The 14,434-nt window shown below is 44.2% G+C and overlaps 1 protein-coding gene across 9 annotated transcripts in view; it reads left to right on the top strand.

The window, feature by feature from the left end:
* The first annotated feature begins 115 nt into the window (after positions 1-115).
* Positions 116-14,434, top strand: part of ZBTB40 (zinc finger and BTB domain containing 40) — a 78,108-nt gene continuing 63,789 nt past the window's right edge. For 5 of the 9 annotated variants that reach the window (XM_070777070.1, XM_070777065.1, XM_070777045.1 and 2 more), the window contains exon 1: positions 116-276. The gene's annotated coding sequence lies outside the window, so the exon portion shown is untranslated. Of the gene's footprint in view, positions 277-1,641; positions 1,875-1,905; positions 5,321-14,434 lie in introns of those variants that run through there. The other 4 variants (XM_070777063.1, XM_070777054.1, XM_070777039.1 and 1 more) reach the window with 3 other exon arrangements.

Genomic DNA, 14,434 nt, shown 5'->3' with positions numbered 1-14,434 from the left:
GCGCGCGCGCGCGCGCGCGCGCGCGCGCGCGCGACGCAGGCCACGCCCCCCGTAAGGCCCGCCCCTCCCCCAGCACGTGACTGTGGCGCGCGAGGCAGGCCGGGCCGCCCCTTCCCCCTCTTCATACGCCTTCAGCGCCGGCCTCAAGATGGCCGCCCTCTGGCGTCTCTGGCGCTGTTGAATGGAGAAAGCTTTATTGTTCCCTTCGGGTAGGAGTGTTCGTGTCCTCTATGGCGCTGTCAATAAAGAACGGCAGTTTGAATCGGTCCTGAACAGGTAACCATAGAAACGGGGCCGGGACTCCGCGTTGGAGACCCCTTTTGCCGCTGAGGGCCGGGAGGCTCCCCAAACGAGGGGCGCGCAGAGACCCTTCGGCCTGGCGAAGCCCGCTGCGCCCTGCCGAGTTTCCCAGCCGCCTGTTCCCGCCCCGGGGGGAACTTGGAACTCCCCTACCGCACCCCCGGAGCGGCCCACACTCCTGAGCGCAGGCCCCGCTCTTGTCTCAGGCCGAGGGGTTTGCCCCGGGGTCCCGGCCGGAATGCTCGGCCGGGCCTAGGCCCCGCTTGGGGCCCGCCCTCCGCCGGGGACTTGCCCTCGCCCCGCATCGCCGACTGCTCGGCGTGATCCGAGGCCTCCTCGCAGCTGCTCCTCGCACTTTTTCCCCCCGCCCCCCTAAATCCCTACCCTTCTCCAGGCCTCGGCAAACTGTGCCCTTGGCCCAAAGCCGCCGCTCCCCTCCCTTCCCCCTTTTTTTTTTTTGTCTGCCGGGACCTAACAAGGTTTTACTTTTTTCTTTTTTACTGGTTGAAGGAGAAAGTATTTCGCATAACTTGTGACAGTTAACAGGAAATCAAATTCCGGTGTCCATCAGTGAAGTTTTCTTGAAACACAGCCGTGTTCGTGGTTTCTATATTTGTCCATGGCCGCTTTCCTCGTGCAAGAGCGAATTTGAGTAGTTGCAAGACTTAAATCTGATGCCTTGATCCCCAAAGCCGACGCTGTCTTTGGCCTTTTCGCAGCAGTGTGGCAGGACCAGCTGTAGACACAAGTAGGCTGGGTTAGTGTTGTCCTTCAGGCTTCAGGGACTCCTCAGGCCCCTTCCCACCCGAGTGGGAAACTCGAGTTACAACTGCCCTGTGCACCCCAGAGCTCTGTAGTTAACCACACACTCTGGCTCCCATTACTTCTGGTTTTATTGGTTTATTATTCAAAATGGAATTGTTTCCCCTCCTTTGAATAACAGTATCATCTACTGAGCACCTGCAGCAAGCCAGATACTTATTTATATTAATGCACAGCGCTTTTGTGCCAGCAACTTTTGTCCGTCCATGTGTCCGTTTTGCTTGGGTTGAAAGCCCAGGTTCTGAGAGGTTAAGCTGTTTTAGAGCCTCATAGATTACGGGTCTGGCAAGTTGCTCCTGGGTGCCACTTGCCTGGGGACCCATCTCATTCTGTTCAGATTTTATTCTTTTAGATCTGTCAACCTGGCACTATTGATTCTTCCTTGGAATGGAAGCCAAATCTTTGTATGGTTTGTGGATTTTAATTACAACCTCAAAATGAAAATTTCCTCTTACTTGGCTAAATCATCAAACTTCTGCTGCACCCCCACTTTCTAATTTAGACTTTGTTCTTTTATAGGAGTTGTTCCCAAACCCAACTATTCATCACTAGTTTAACTAACAAGTAGACTCAGAGTACCCAATGCTTGTATGCATGCATTAGTTAAGCATTCAGTATTTGTGGAGTGCCTACAAAATACTAGCAATGATTCAGACTCCTGGAAATAGAAATACAATGGTGAACAAGATCAATGTCATCTCTGCCCTTCCGTGGAACTAAATTCTGTAGAGGCTTGGACAGATGGCATACAGGTAATCAAAGATAATTTCATATACAGCTGTCATAGTGTCTTTATAGTCAAATTAATAGTTAATTTTTATTGACTGATTCCTGTGTGCCAAGGACTGCATTATGTGCTTTATTTCCATAGCCTGTCATTTACTCCTCACACCAACACTATGGCATAGGTTGTATTGATAGTCCTATTTTAAAGATGAGGAAGCAGTTGGAAGAGATGCCCAAGGTTCCATAGCTAATGCCTAAGGGAGCTGGGGTCTGAACCTAAACTGATCACACTAACCACCCTGCATTACCCATCTGTTTACTAAATCTTTCCTACTGCTTGGGAGGTCTTCAAGGGCAGGTGCACACCTTGCTTGTTTTTACATCAGCTGCTAGCCAGTGCCCACAACCTGGCATTTGGTAAATATTAAATAAACGCAGGTCATTCATTGAGCAAATATTTGCGTGGCTGCTGTTTACCAGACAGCAGTGTGCCTGGGATTACCAGGATGAAACATGGACTTAAAACCAGTGTCTTAACACATTAAAAGAATAGCCAAGTCATTCCAGGTTGTGGCAGCTGCTGTAAAGGAAGCGAAGCAGTGCTGACTTGGGAGACCGCCTGTCCCCAAAGGCCTCACTTCTGGGTAGTTTAGGCTGAAACTTGTGCAGTGACTAGGATCCAGTTCAGAAGAAGGGAAAGGGGAAGGAGTTGAGGAGGAAGAACTTTTCAGCAGTTCAAGCACTGTGAGACGGCACCAACTTGGAGAGCACAGGGCTGAAAGAAGCTGGTGACTGTGCTGGGTCTCACAGTCCTGTGCTCTGAGTCCTGGCCCTGTTCCCAGCGTTATTGCTGAGAAAGGGGCATCTCTTGGGCCAGTTACAAGTCATCATCTTATCTGATACATGTGGATAATGGATAATGGTACCAGAGGACTCTTGTGTGTGTTTTGTTACATATGTTGCTGAATTCCAGTTAGAACAGCCAAGTTTGGCCCCAAATGGAAACTTACTTAAAATGCTGGAAAGTGAAAGTGTTAGTGGCTCAGTCCTGTCCAACTCTGTAACCCCATGGGCTGTACTCCACTGGCCCTTCTATCCATGGAATTCTCCAGGCAAGAATACTGGAGTGGTTAGCCATTCCCTTCTCCAGGGGATCTTCCCGACCCAGGGATCAAAGCTGGGTCTCCTGCATTGCAGGCAGATTCTTTACAGTCTGAGCCACCAGAGAAGCTCACTCAAAGTGCTAAAATAATAACAAAAATTCAGAAGTGCGTTACAGTTGAATTTGAGGGTGTGTTTGTGCATGGGTATATGTGTGTATGTTTTTATCTTTGCGGGAGGGGACAGGTCTCATTTTTTTCTTTATGTTAAGAGGGGAACATTTCCAAATGGGGTTTAATTTTTTTAATAAAATTGCACAAGTGTCTGTAGAGTGTATTTCATCGTTTTGGTGTTTTAAGCTTGAAAATATTTGCATTCCTTCATTCTAAGCAAATGATAGGCTTATTCTAGTTGGTAGTAATTTTAGAATTTGTTTGCAAATGATTTGGGGTTTCCTCTAAAAGTTTTCAAAATAATGTTGCATACTATAAGCAGAATGTTGAATGCTTTGAAGCAGGTAGATTTTTTGCACAGGTAAAGACACATGATGATGTTTGGGCTCATAAACAGGAAAATTCACAGAGGCAGTAATATACCAAGCAGAGTATATAGGAAGGTCAGCAGTGTCAAGTTTTACTTTTACTTTCACTCTCTCCAGTAAGCGTACTGCGTAAGTCACCAGAAGATGGGATCCAGCCCAGCAAATGGAGCAGGGAACCCAACAGAGAGTGGCGTGTTAATGCAGTGTTAACCAGCAAGCCCTGAATTAAATTGCTATTTTAGGTTTGGGTGGGACCTTCGCATTTAAACTCTTGCAGTTTTACTCTGTGAGTTGGGTCTGTTGGGTTTCAGTAAAGAGTAGGTGGTAACACTATTTGAAGGATAATATAAAACTGCAGGAAAAGCCAGGGTATACCAATTTGTTTTTCAATCTATTTTATTTCAGTTCAAAGCATCATTGCAGACAGGCAGTGCAGGGAACCACGCCACACTTGGGCAGTCCTCACCTGCTTTTGGAGATTGAGGAAGAGTGAGTATAACCAAAGTGTGGCTTGTTTTCTTGGACTATCTGTCTGCAAAGATGCTTTGAACTGAAATAAAATAGATTGAAAAACAAATTGGTGTGCCCTCTTGCCTCGTACTGAGTATTTACATTACCCTTCTGGAGTACTGCCTGTGCCAGCACCCTGGGGGGAGGCGGTGACCCTTCAGCCTCTTTCAACTCTTCAAGAGCGTGAGCTCTTTGATTTTCACGAGGAAATTGAATTGGGATATGTGGTTTTTCTGGATCTCCAATAGCCTGCCTTCTAAAGCCATCATCCTAATAACGTGGAGAAAGCAAGCTATAACCACAGAGAGGAAAGAATTAAATATTAAGGGCATTTAAATTCAGAGATGAGGTTGTCACTTGCTTTAAGTTGTGCAGTGGGTGTGGTATTTCATTCACACAGAGTGCAGTTTTAAGACTCCTACAGCTCTCAAGGGAGAGAAGGGTAGGGAAAGAAAACTATCTTTCCTAACATTGCCCTAATAGTGTTATGTAACTGCATATCCTCAAAATCATGACATCAAGTATTTCATTTCCATAGGTAAAGTAAATATGTTACTGCTGATCCGCATCAACTTGTTAATCTGGGGTATCTGGTCAGGTTGTAGGGGACCTATGAAGCCTTTGAATTTGCCTGCAGACTTGTGTAAATGCCATTTTTAATTCTGGGAAAAGAGCCCATTACAGGCATAGCGTGGAGATACGGCAGGTTCAGTTCTAGACCATTGCAATAAAGTGAGTCACATATATTGTTTGATTTCTCAGTTTCTCAATTTTGATTTCTTAATTTCTCAAACATGACATGTAAAAGCTATGTTCACACTATACTAGTCTGTTAAGTGTGTAATAGCATTATGTCTAAAAAAAACAATGTACATACCTTAATTTTTTAAAAAACTTAGTAAAAAAATGCTAACCATCATCTGACAATGCGTGATTACCACAAACCTTCAATTTGTAAAAAATGCACTGTCTTTGAACCACAATAAAATGAGGTATGCTTGTACTTTAGTCAGATCTCAGAGGGGTGGGTCCTAGACCCCTCCAACGGTACAGAGCCGACAATGAACATACAACACACCACTGAACTGAAACAGCGAGGAGAGTCCCCCTAAAACCAGTACTTTCTGTTTTTCTTTGCCCTTGACCTCAAAGATGGAAAAGTATCTTTTCTGGCTTTGTTTCCTGTCTAAACCGGTTGAGCATAGTTGAATGTTTGTGCAGAAGCCTTTACCCAGTGAAGTGCTTCAGAGATGCTTTAGAGATCCTTGCTGTTGTTTCACGCGAGGCTGGTGAGTGGGGACATGTTGTCTCGGCTGCCTGGTAAGCAGATAAAACAGTCATTTCTTCCGACAGGTAAAGGGAAGAGCATAGAAGCCCAGTACTTTGGCTCTAGGCATCAACTTTCTGAAGATAGAGTCAGTTTCTCAGGATTAGAAAGCAGGGATAAAGGGGAGAGAGGAGGAGAAGGGTAGATTCAGAGGGGCAGCACAGGGGGAGAGGGCACTGCCCTGCATTTGTCTTGGGGCCCCCCTGTGACAGCAGAGCTGCTCTCTGAAACCAGACTCATCTCAGACTTTGTGGCTCAGACGGTAAAGCGTCTGCCTGCAATATGGGAGACCCAGGTTCGATTCCTGGGTCGGGAAGATCCCCTGGAGAAGGAAATGGCAATCCACTCCAGCACTCTTGCCTGGAAAATCCCATGGATGGAGGAGCCTGATAGGCTACAGTCCATGGGGTCGCAAAGAGTCGGACACGACTGAGCGACTTCAGTTTCATCTTTTACTTTTCATCTCAGACTTTAGCTAGTGTTAGGACCTCTGAAAAAGCCAATTTGTGGACATGTTTTCTGGTTTTATTAGTACCCAAAGCGGGGTGGGGAACAGGGAAGAAGGAAATATCTTTTACATCTTTATGTTCTGTGTGTGCATGCTCAGTCGTGATGACTCTTTTCGACCCCATGGACTGCAGCCGGCCAGGCTCCTCTGTCCGTGGGATTCTCCAGGCCTGAATGCTGGAGTGGGTTGCCATTTCCTCCTCCAGGGGATCTTCCCGACCCGGAGATCAAACCCGCATCTCCTGCATTGGCAGGTGGAATCTTTTACCACTGAGCCTCCTGGGAAAGCCCATCTGTATGTTAGGATATATATTTATTTAATGGGACCTTAGTAGAAAACAGTTTAAGCCAGAGTTTGGCCCATGTAGCATTTACCAATTAGTTGCTTACTTTTAAACATCAGAGATTTTACGTCTGTGACCCCTGAAGGTGTTTGCATGGGTGACCTCTGCTGTAACTAGAATCTGATTCTGGGACATACCATAGAGTATGTTTTGTGAAGGAAAAGACCCAGGAATGTTGAGGGAGATGAGAAACAAAGGATCACAAGGCTAAATAGCTTTTTAGGCTCCAAATACTGGTTGGTTGACTTTTTAAAAAATATAAAATCATAAGTGAACAGTATATGGTTCTGTTTCTGACTTTGAGAAAATTTTACTACAGGTAATCTAACTCTCCAGTTCCACCTGTTTCCCATCTTTCTAGGACTGTGGCCTGACAGTTGGGTCTTTCTTCTTGACTTCCTTAGCTCCCTGCCCCCACAAGGGGCTCCATTCTCCTTGCCATTCTTTCATCTGCCACTTCTCTTGGGCTCCTCGTCTCCGTGGATGGCGCCACAGTGTTGCCAGAGGTAGAAACCCGGGAGTTGTCCAGTGTTCTTCCCCTTCTCTTCAACTCTCCTTCCCCTTCTACTCCCCATCTACAAATGGCACCCACTTATTTAGACTACAAGCCCATTGAAATCCCCTTTCTCTTTTGGCCAAAGCTGCTGTACTCTCTTGTCTTGAATTACTGCCACAACAGTCTTCTAGCTGGCTGGCCAACTTCCCAGCTTTGTTTCTCTCCAGTCTATTTGTACATTGTTGCTTGTGATCTTTATAAAGCACAGATCTGAACATGTTACTCTCCAGGCTAATCCTCTGCACGGTTCCTTGGCATGGCTTGGGCTGCCCTCAAACCCTGGCTGTGCCTGTCTCAAGCCTCAACTCTTAGCACTGTCTCCACTCACCTCTCACCCTTCTACTTGAGCATTAGTCATTAACACTCAGTGGGCCATGCTCTGGGGCTTTGGGGCTGTTCGTTCACTCTGGATTTCTCTGGTCACGTTATTAACCAGGCAAGTAGCAATGCTGTTATCTGTACTGACCATTAGATTGCTGAATGTTTTAGTTTTTTATATGGTTTCTTTTGTCCTTCAAATATACACTATTTGAGAAGGCAATGGCACCCCACTCCAGTACTCTTGCCGGGAAAATCCCATGGACGGAGGAGCCTGGTAGGCTGCAGTCCATGGGGTCACTGAGGGTTAGACACGACTGAGCGACTTCACTTTCACTTTGCACTTTAATGCATTGGAGAAGGAAATGGCAACCCACTCCAGTGTTCTTGCCTGGAGAATCCCAGGGATGGGGGAGCCTGGTGGGCTGCTGTCTATGGGGTCACACAGAGTCGGACACGACTGAAGTGACTTAGCAGCAGTAGCATCAAACACTGTCCCAAAGTCTCTTGATATAATTATTTTCTCTACGTGGTTATGCCACCAACTTGATAATCAGACTGATTTTTGTTTTAAAATTTAAGAATTGCCTTGTAAAATTTAATTTTGTCTTTTTAACTATGAAAACCATGTACATGGTTCCAAAATCAGAACTGTGTAATAGGGGACATTCACTGAAGTTTTTATTTCCTGCCTGACCCTTCTTTTCTTTTTCTCTTAAGTCTTGCTGCCAGAGTTTTTGGGGTTCTGTCAATCTGATAGGTAAGAAATAATATTTCAGTGTACTTTTAATTTGTTTTCTCCTTTTATGAGTTCAGAATATCCGCCCAATGTCTGTGGTATAAGTTACAAAGGTATTTTTTCCGGTTTGTCACGTGCCTGACTTTTACATATGTTGTGTTATTGCTGTGAAGTTTTACATCTTTATATAGTGCTAATTATCAGCCCTACAGCGTATTACTTTAGATTTTGAGTCAGAGTTAGGAAGTTTGCACCATTCTCAATTTATGAGGAATTCATTAATGTTTTCTTCTAGAAGAATATATGGTTTCACCTTTTTTAAAAAAAATCTGAGTCTGATCCATTTGGAATTTATCTTGGCATTTGGTTTGAGGAAGGATCGAGTCCTATATTCTTTCCAGTGGCCAGCCATTTATTGTAACACTACTTATTAAAGGCTCTTATCCTTTCTTCACTGGTTTGAGATGCTGTCTTTAGCAGATACTACTAAACTCTTATGTGCGTTTGGGTTTCCTACCGGATTTCCAGTTTTGTTCCATTGGTTTGATTGTCAATTAATACGCCATTACAAAACTATCTCAATTTTAGTGGCTTGTAATTTGTTTTGCTATCTGGAGGGATTAGTTTTTCCTTGTCAGAGTTTTCCTGGCTGTTTTGCTTGTTTATTCTGCCATATGAGCTTCATAATAAGTTTGTCTAATTTCCAGATGAAACACTCGGTGGTATTTTTATTGAGATTATGTTTTAATTTATAAAGTAGCTTAGGGAGTACTGCCATCTTTATGAGGTTGAAATTTTCTATCCAAGGATCATGGTCCATATTTCTGTTTCCTCAAGACTAATTTTGTGATTTTTCAAGAGTATTTTATGTTTTTGCTTATATAAATTTTGTTTGCTTCTTGCTCAGTTTATTATACTTTTCATTCTTTAAAAAAAAAAAATTCATTTTAGAATCCCTCCAGAACTTCTCAGAGAAGTTGTATACACCCACATACTCAAAAAATTTTGCATATCATTTCTGATGGTTCATAGATACCCTCCTCCAAAAGCCCATCTGATTATATTGTCCCCTCAGAATCCCTCCTCTTCTCTCTCTTTCCCATTCTCAGTACTTAGCTCTGTGTCCTACATACTGTAGGCAGTCAGTGCATGTTTGTTGAATGGAATGAATAAAGCAGTAAGGGGAAAGGAAAGAGAATAAAAGAGTGGGAAGGAAGCCTGTAAGACCTACTCTAGGGAGGTTTTCCTTCTACAGATGCTAGATGTCCCTAACATTCAAAAAACAAAGATCATGGCATCCGCTCCCATCTCTTCATGGCAAACAGATGAGAAAATAATGGATACAGTGACAGACTTTGTTTTCTTGGGCTCCAGAATCACTGCAGGTGGTGACTGCAGCCATGAAATTAAAAGGTGCTTGCTCCTTGGAAGAAAAGCTATGACCATCCTAGACAGCATATTAAAAAGCAGAGACATAACTTTGCCGACAAAGGTCCACCTAGTCAAAGCTATGGTTTTTCCACTAGTCATGTATGGATGTGAGAATTGGACCATAAAGAAGGCTGAGTGCCAAAGAATTGATGCTTTTGAACTTATGGTGTTGGAGAAGACTCTTGAGAGTCCCTTGGACTGCAAGAAGATCCAACCAGTCTATCCTAAAGGAAATCAACCCTGAATATTTATTGGAAGGACTGATGCTGAATCTGAAGCTTCAGTATTTTGGCCACCTGATGCGAAGAACTGACTCATTAGAAAAGACTCTGATGCTAGGAAAGATAGAAGGCAGGAGGAGAAGGGGACGACAGAGGATGAGATGGCTGGATGGCATCACTGACTCAATGGACATGAGTCTGAGTAAATTCCGGGAGTTGGTGATGGACAGGGAGGCCTGGCGTGCTGCAGTCCATAGGGTCGCTGTGAGTTGGACATGACTGGGCAACTGAACTGAAGTCCAGTCTTAATTCACTGGTTCTCATTTTGTTCTCCTCTAATCCCCATCCCAGAACTTAAAAAGTACAACAGAATACCATGTTGGTGACGAGAGCTTCCGCTCACTGAACAGCTAGAAAGCGCCAGGCACCGCGTGAGGTGCTTCACCCAATCACTTCCTGTGATCCTCGCAGGGACTGAGCAATAGATGCCGCTATCCCAATTTAAAAATTATGATGGAACTTTCAACCTTAAAAGTCAGCTCCCATATACATGTTCACTCATTTTGCACTTGAGAAAACAGATTGTGAACGGTTAAGTAACTCATGGTTTCAGAGCTAAGGTCAGGCTTAGAACCCAACTCATTTATTTCCTTATTAAGATTGTTTTTTATATTTTCAACTGCAACCAGCCAGGGAAAAGCAGAAGCGAGGGAGACGGTCAAGAGCCACGCTTCTAAACGCCTGCTGGTTGTCGTCTGGTCCCTAAATCATGTCCGACTCTTAATACCTGAGGGACTGTAGCCCACCAGGCTCCTCTGTTTATGGGATTTCCCAGGCAAGAGGTTGGAGTGGGTTGCCATCTTCTTCTCCAGGGGATCTTCCCAACCCACAGATTGAAGCCCTGTCTCCTGCACTGGCAGGTAGATTCTTTCCCACTGAGAGCTGATACTGAGGTGGGTTCTGTACCACTTTACATTCTAATTCACATCACAATATTTCAATCAATCCACTGTTTGCCAACGGTAAGCCCCCCTCTCTCTCCCTCTTTACCGCTTCTCTTATGTTCTCTGCTTTTGCCCTGCCTTCTCTTTATCTGGTCTTATTAGTGCAGTCGATACTAGTTGATTTTTAAAGACCTGTCACTGTTTTGAGTACCTAGCTGCTAGCATGATGTTGGGAACATAGTAAAAACTTATAAATTTAAATAACAGTGAAACTTGCTGTTCTTACTCATTTAGCCCATACCCATAAGTTTGGTGCGGTGCTATAACTTTTGAGTGATGCTCCGAAGCCCTGGTAGTCATTAAATCTGACCACCTAGACTCAAGTTGCTCTTCTAGCTGGTACTTATAGCTGCTGTCAGCTGCCCTCAGTTCCAGTCAGATTTAAACCAGAGGGAGATTTTCTAAGGTCAGAGTCCAAGACAGCAGAATAATTGGCCCCTAGAGTTCTGGGTTTTGTTTTTTTTTATCCTGGGCAGCAAAATGTTGAGGATGAAATTTTCCATGTATTTCTTTGAACATTTTTGAGAAAATATTATGGAATCCCATAGGCTCTTTACAAAAGTTAAAGGCAAGAGAGAAGTTACCTTTTTTTTTTTTTTTGAGTTAGCTCCTTAAGTTAACCCTCTTGTCATAATCCTTGGTGATGAGTGAGAGAAAGATTGAGACGAAAATAATCGCCACTTCTTAAAAGACAAGAGAAAAGGCTTCCAGCACTGAGAGGAGAGGCAAATGGAGTTCATCTATGAAATAGACACAGGGGTGTCAGGTCACAGGGTGGCCTGAGTAGCGGAATAGGACAGTCTTGCAGGAAGTTAGGGCTCCACAGTCTGCCGGGGTCCAGCCTCAGCAGAGTCCAGGGATACCCTCAGGATGAACGGTGTCGGCGAAAGATGACACGGGGAGACCAAGCTTAGGTGAAGCGGTGTCTGCAGCTTTATTTTCAAAAGGAGCTTTTATACCCTGAGTTACACATTTCCAGAAGTGAAAGATGCAGAGTCAGCTCAACATTCCATCAGTTTTGACCTTTATCGAAACCAGGATGTTTTCTGCATACCTTTCCATTTACAAGGGTCTTATGTTATGTACATTATCTTCTGACCTGGAGGCCTATTGACATTTTATGACCCTTTTCTGATAAAGGTTCGTCAACCAGAAAACTTGTTTTCCCTTAAAGTGTTTTTTCTTTATTTTTCCAATCTGTGTCACCCTCAGAAAGTACTAAAGTTACATTCTTCTGGAGCAAAGGTGCAGTGGGTTACAACAAAGAAAGAACTTATTAAGGCAAAGGTTCAATGTTGCTAATGCCAAGGCTACTACTTGTTTTTCCTGCATTCCAACTATATTAACTAATGCACTCCCATGCACACAATGGATAAGGGATATGGAGACTTGGCAGCAAGCGTTGGCTCAACAATGAAACCCTTCACCAGTACTATTCTAATAATTTTTCACCCCTCGAAGGGCTCTATGCCCGTTAGGACTTTTAGAATGCTTAGGCTTCCTGTGCCTTTCATGGTTGGGAAGTTGTGAACAATCATGTGGGTTAGTTGCAAGAGTATGAATAAACCTGCCAAGCAAGCTAGAATGCCAACAGAGGGGTTAGAATTGAAATACTCCTTTCATGCCCAGGAGACTTATTCACTAGAGCCCTAAGTTGATTTTCTTCAGAGAAAGGTGGTCGGGGATAGCCCCCTGTTAATGTCAGAAGAGTTGGTGAAAGGCATAATATAGTAAACAGTAGACAGACTGACTGGTTTCAGGGTCGATGCTGAGCAGGTCCAGGGAGCCCCTCGAGTCCTAATCCGCCTTGCCTGTCAGGTCTCCTCCGCATGACCTTGTCATGGGTGGGATCTCCTGTGCTGGCTCCCAGCACATAGTCTCTTCAGTGTTTCTGCTGCTTAACTACAAAGTAGAAGAAAAGAAGGATCTTAAGCCGAAAGTGGTGTCTCCTTCCCAGCTTTGCCATAAACTCCTTGAGAGCAGGGAGTGTGCTGAACTTCTTACTCTGTGTAGTTCCAAGCCAGTTAAGGGCCTTTGGCTGAGCTCAGTGAAGATCTCCTGGACAGACAAGCACACACTGTCCACTGACGAGTCCAGGAAATGGGTCTTGGAGCTTCGCTGGGGCGGCATGAGGTTCGCATCCTCCAGTGGCACTTTTACCAGCTATGTGGCCTTGAACAAGTCAGGGGACTAGAGTGATGTGTGTATGGCGCTTCTTCAAATAACAGGGAATAAGGGCTTCCCTCATGGTTCAGCTGGTAAAGAATCTGCCTGCAATGCAGGAGACCTGGGTTCAATCCCTGGGTTTGGAAGATCCCCTAGAGAAGGGAACAGCTACCCATTCCAGTATTATGGCCTGGAGAATACCATGGACGCTATAGACCATGGGATCACAAAGAGTTGGACACGACTGAGCGACTTTTACTTCACGTAGGCTCTAAATCAAGGTCATCTGTTCTTCCTTAAAAAACCACTTCATTTGCTGTCTGTCTCTGCACTGCCTCTGAACAGAGAAGTTACTAAAAAAAAAGTAGGAGAAGGACTCAAGGATCAAGAGCTTCCATGCTTTTTAAATTCTCAAGCTTGGGCAATATCCAGTGGAAAAGGTTCTGGCTCCAGAGTCAGACAGCATGGGTTCATTTACTGACTCTCCCTCTCACTGGCTTTGTGATTTGGGGCCAGTCATTTTATCTCTCTAGGCCTCCACTTTCTCAGTTAAAAGGGGAGTTAATAATAGTAACTACCTCGCAGGTTTTGCAAAAATTACATAAGGCCACCCATGCAAAATGCTTGTCACAGTGCCTGGGCTATAATCCTCATAAAACGTTAGCTCCCGTTGTTAGGTTGCTGCCTTAACCCTTCCAAACTACATCAGTCTTTTCCCTTTTCCATCATGTCTTCCTTGTTGCTTTCCACTTAAAAAACACGTATCTGAGTCAGAGGAAACACAAGTGTCTGATTTCTAACATTAGTGAACTGGAAGATCTTGAAACACTTCTCAGGGCCTCAGTTTCTTCATCTGCAGATGAGAGAATTGGAGCAGGTGGTTTCAGTTCTTTGTATCTGCTATTAATTTTCAGTGAATTAAGGGCTTTCTGTGAAATCTCTAGGATTACAGTCCAGCATGCTGTTATGAGAGGCCCAACTCTCTCCCTTTCTTAGCTGATTCAGCTGTGAAACTAGCAATGTGATTGTCTAGAAATTCTTTTTTAGAAATAATGTAATATTTGACATATAGCATATAGAAGATACTGATAACATGTGATTTATGTAAGTGATGAGGCAAAGTGATTAAAAACAAGTAAATCTGTGAACTGACCACACAACCAAAAACTGTAAAAAGAATATTTGGCAGGTATATTTTTATGCTTCCTTTTAACATTTACTAAATGTTTACAATGTTACGGGAAAGGCTTTCATGTCTGTTGACTCATTAACAGTGACTTATTAATGCTTGGGCTTCCCTGGTGGCTCAGATGGTAAAGAATCTGCCTGTAGTCAAGGAGACCTGGGTTCTGTTCCTGGGTTGGGAAGATCCCCTGGAGAAGGGCATAGCTACCCACTCCAGTATTCTTGCCTGGAGGATTCCATGAAATGAGGAGCCTGGCAGTGTATAGTCCATGCTTACAGCTACCCCATGAGATATGACTAATATTATCCCCATTTTACATATGAGGAAACTGAGGCCCAGAGGGTTAGGCAACTGGCCTAAATTTGTATAGCTGGTAAGAGAGACTGGGCTGTGATGAATGCCCTGGGCAAGCTGTCTGTCTGTACAGCCTGTGCGCCAAACCTTTGCTGGTAAACACACAGCCTCTGGAGTCACATGGCCTGTTTTGGTGTTCTTTAGCTGCCTGAGCTCTCTTACATTAGATGGGTATCTTTGAATTTGAAATTTGTTCCTGAGTGGTCCGGACTTACTCCCTACTGCAGAAAAGTGTATTCTCATAATCAGATTGACAAAAAACTCAGAACTCATCCACACTT

Source organism: Bos indicus, chromosome 2 (assembly GCF_029378745.1).
Source record: "Bos indicus isolate NIAB-ARS_2022 breed Sahiwal x Tharparkar chromosome 2, NIAB-ARS_B.indTharparkar_mat_pri_1.0, whole genome shotgun sequence".
In the NCBI taxonomy this organism is placed as follows: domain Eukaryota; kingdom Metazoa; phylum Chordata; class Mammalia; order Artiodactyla; family Bovidae; genus Bos; species Bos indicus.
The sequence above is the reverse complement of the archived record's forward strand: the minus strand, read 5'-3'. Positions and strand labels throughout refer to the sequence as shown.